Genomic DNA, 5,024 nt, shown 5'->3' with positions numbered 1-5,024 from the left:
AACCAAGATGGTAGTTACGTCTAATCCCTTCAACCTAAAGGATTTAATCCACTAATATACCAACTGAACTATACTTCCACTAAGAACCTACTAGTCACATTGATTATGTTCAAGTATTCTCAAGCTTCAAGCTTAGTACAATCAAGTTGTTGAGGAATGTAGCTACTACTGGGTTAGGTTACAAAAGTACAAGTTCAAGGGTTTTCTAAATAACTCTCACAAGATGGTGTTTATAATATTGTGTTTTTAGAAAATATTTCTTAGCACTTAAGGAAGATAAAATATTAAGAGCAAAAGCGCATAGAAGGTTGTATTGTGCTTGTTGTGGTACGTTGTTTCATGTGCATTTCAATAAGGGATGCACGTCCTTTTATAGAGATGTTTAGGGTTTCTAGTCGTTGTTGTGATTGGACGAAATCATCATGTATCATGAAGTTTCGTATCAAACCTTTTGGGATTGATTCTCCATTAAACCTTATCAAAGATGTCCTTGAAATTGATTTTTTGAATCTTGATATGAGGACATAAAGACAAAAGGATATTATGATCAGAATATGTTGCATAGACCTTGAGACAAATATCGATTCAAGGTTTTTAGCAAAGGATGCGCATATGCTTTGTCTTCTTTAGAGTGTTATTTTTTAGAGCATAGACTAGCGTGTTCACCAGACTTAGAAAGTGGATAATAGAGTTGAGTCTTGGTTTTAGTTTAACTTGGACCAAAGGATGCAACAAGAACTCATATAAAATAACTTGATATGAGAAGTGCTCACTAAAATAGAACAATAGTGCTTTAAGGGTCGTAGTTCTTCAAACCAATTTGGTTCTAACAAGCATTGTCCAATTTCTGTAATTATTGTAAAGGGTCTCCAACCAAAATTAACAAGTAGCCTTTAACAAATATGGCATGGTATCAAGCAATAAACAAAGCATGGTGTATATATATATATATATATATATATATATATATATATATATATATATATATATATATATATATATATATATATATATATATATATATATATATATATATATCTATATAAGAATTTCAAACCCTCCTCAAGGGGTGTAAATGATAAGTGTACAACAACACTTACTAGTAAAATTTACCAAGGTGCAACCTCAAGACAAATTAGTAATACTCAATAATCCTCGTAAAAATAAGGTGGACCACCAACACTTGGAACCATTTACTATGATATACATGAGCATAGTCTGACTCCTTCATATCAATTACTATGTAAATGCAAGTATTAAAATAGTCTAGTTTTAATACTCATTAAACAGTAATAATTTTTCAACACTTTTTCACAGAGCATAGTAAACACATAGTAAAGTTTTTAACACATAGTAAAAACATATGTTATCAGTTATGAATACATAATAACATCAAATACATTTATCACGAATTTCAAAAAATCAATCAAACAAATGAATTCTTACTTGCGAAATAAAAACTTAGAAGGTATCCTTACCTCGCAAGTGTTCCAAATTACAAGCATCAATTCCTCTAAGTTCTCTCGTACCTTAAATAAAGAATTGTCTTAAGTTAAAACAAACACTCGACACTTTAAAACATAACCTTAATTCAACTATTTACCCTTGAAGTACCATTCTATGATTTTTCCTACTTTATTCGCTAAAAGGTTTATTATTAAAATTCATTTACGGATTAACCGTCACAAAAAATTTCAAGACTCAAATCCTTTTTGTAATAGATCAACATTTGTTTGCTTAAAAAAAAACAACTTGTCATAATTATTCTACATAATTTTTTTCTAAAAGGTTATGATTTTCTTTTTGTCTCTTTTCTTTTCTTTAAAATTTTTCCACATAAAATCAAAGTGTTGAATTTTTTCGTACAACATCAACCCTTGTTATATTTTTTTCCAAAGTTCCAACTTTAATATTTTTATTGACATTTACAAAATCTTAAAATTTTCAACAACACTTTAAACAAAAACTCGTTATGTTTTCAATACTTTGTAAAACCAAGATCACAACCTCTTTTTACACAAGAAATGTTTTAAAATACCAAGCCCTAACTATTAGACTTAAGTTCAGCCATTTATGTTAAGGAAGGGGAAAAACTTCTTTCATCCTTAGTTCTAAATATACATTTTATAACCTTTTTAATTATAAAAAACCCAAAAAAATTAAAGATCAAATTTAGTAACATAAATTCATTTTTTTTTTTTTGCAAAAATCTAAGTGTTTCTATTATCACATGTTATGGATCTGTCATTTTTGTGAAGAAAAACCATTCTTGTGTAATTTTTTTTTTGTAAAACTTCAAAATATTTTAATTTTTTTTTCTTTTAGATGCATCACTTTAACATAAACAAAAGAGAAAAAAACATTTTAACATGATTCATTTTTATGAAAAAAACTTAAGATGTTCAAAATCAAATTTTTCTGAGATTTGGTGTTATAAAGTAAAGATCTCCAACATTTGTAAATGGAAAAACAATTTAAATACTCAACCTAACAAAATATGAGACGAAGAAATTTTTTCTCTTCTTACCAAAGTTCCTAAATAGCACCAAGTTGGTATAACTACTTCACTTCAAATATTCAAGGCCAAACCATTTCCTATCTAAGTGAAGGAAGTGATTGTGCTTCAAAGATTTGGTATCATAAAGTAAGTGATTCAAAAATTGTTTGGAGAGAAGGACGGTGTGGGTTGAGCAAGGGAGAGGAAGAAATGAGAGGGAATTTTTGTCTTTCCACTTTTATGGACAAGCCAAAAAAAAATCCTAGTATTTAATTGTCATGATTAAATCTAAGCCACTTTTGTTTGATCTAATCCTAGCCACTTATTCATTACTAAGAAGTACAAATATCAATATATTTAGCTAAACATATCATTACACCATTTAATCACTCTTACACATATCCCATCTCTCACTTTCCAATCTACTATAGTAAAAATATCTTCTATCGTTGCAACTCAACTGAAAGATGAATTTATCAGTTACATGCAATGTCATAAAATATTTGTCAATCGTAATTCTTGTGTAATTAGATTAAATTATTTATCGATGAATAATTTTAACCGAGTCTCCTGAAATAATTTTCAAACTGGTTACTAACCCTAATCATATTAGGAAATAAGGCAAAAGTTTCGTCGCAAACGCAGTTGTTTTAAAATTTTGCAAATGGTAGTATTGCCAAATGTATTTAAAATATGTAAAATTTCCCATTTACGATTTCAACTATTTTTATGCACAAGACAATAAAAAATATTCCCCAAGGAAAATATAATTTTTGTACTTAAATTATTAAAATAAAAACGGAGCTGGTAGAGTTAGCAACATGTTTGGTACAAAATACAATTAAACTAAATTAAACTACGAGTCATACATTACTACCCCTTTTTCATCCTTGAAACTACACATCAATAAACAAACCAAGGTGTTTTTTCCCTCATTTTACTCTTTAGCTCCTTAGTTGCATGAATAACCAGAACACCAGTGTGAAGAGAGAAAACTATTTATATGAGGTTTGATTTGTGTTTTAAAGGTTTTAAAAACTATTTCAATGAATGATAAAAAAAATATTGTGATAAGACTAATTTATCCTTGTTCACTACCAATACGATAGCTTCGTCTAGTCTCTTCACCCTAAAGGATTTAATCAATTAATCACCAACAGTGTCAAACGTCCACTGAATACCTACTAGTCAATCTGATTGTGTTCAAGTCTTCTCAACCTTCTAGATTATTAAAATCAAGAGAATGTTTATAAGGTATGCTTTCAGAATATATTATAGGTTTCTCTTCTCTCAGAAGTAATACAAGAATTTTCATCAGTTGTTATGTATGACATTAGTAGTTTTATTGTATGTCCGTTTTGTAGTGAAGATCACAAGTTCTTTTATAGAAAAACTTCAAAACCATTAGGGTTTCTGACCGTTGTTGTGATTGCATCAAAACAACATGTAAAATAATGACTAGTATCAAATCTTCCGAGATCTTGAACCAACATTAAAAACTTGTCTAAATTCATCTTCATAATTGATTTAGCATATCTTAATGGAAATGGCAGGAAGAGTAGAGCATGACATTTGAGAGGTTGCTTTTATCATAGCGTTGACTCAACTGTTTGACTTAACAAAGTTGCCTTTTTATCATAGCGTTGACTTTTTAAAAGTGTTGACTTTATGTGTTCAACTAGTTTTCTTGATGTTTCAGATATAGGCAAGCTTATAGAATTAGATTCATCAGAAGCCCGTTAAAAGAGCATTGATCAGAGTCAGACACAACTGTAAGAGATTCTTCAGAGCATTGCCTGGATTTCTTTGTTTATATTCTCTACTTATCATAGGATGCAACGTAAAGCCTTTAAAGCTTATGATAAAGGGTATGCGCACTTAAAATATTACATTAGCGCAATAAGTTGTTCCCACAAAATAACTTTTGTTATCATCAAAACAATTAAGGGTTATTTGGTCTTCAAATCGAATTGATTCTAACAATCTCCTCATTTTTTATGTAAAGTAATTTCAAGTAAAGACCCCCCTTAATATTAGTAGGTTTAAAGGAATGAGAGTTGTCGCTATGGAGCTTACCTTTCATTTGAGTGCAAATATGGTTCTGGTGTCTCCATGAAAGTTGTAACTATGAATCTTCGATTTCATTTGTACTTATTTTGACTTCATTTAGATATTTCAAACTTCAGATATGATTGAAATACTCCACATGAGTCATGTTGATTTCTTACCAAAATTCAGCATTGCACTAAAACAACAAAACAACGCAAAACTACGAAAAATCTCTACTTAATTAAATAAATAAGAACTTAAATACATCATTAAATTTAAGGACTAAAATTGATAAACTATATAAAATAACTCATTAAATTAACTAATGAATAAAGATAAATAAAACTAAAAACAATGTAAAATATGCATATGATGAAGAATTATTGATCAATGCATTTTGGCACATGTTTCTAGCTTTGTACTATGACATTTTAAAACCCTTTTCGGCCTAAGATTAGTTATTTTAGCATATTTCTAA

Source organism: Cicer arietinum, chromosome 3, assembly GCF_000331145.2.
Source record: "Cicer arietinum cultivar CDC Frontier isolate Library 1 chromosome 3, Cicar.CDCFrontier_v2.0, whole genome shotgun sequence".
Taxonomy (NCBI): Eukaryota; Viridiplantae; Streptophyta; class Magnoliopsida; order Fabales; family Fabaceae; genus Cicer; species Cicer arietinum.
Note: the sequence above shows the minus strand (reverse complement) of the source record.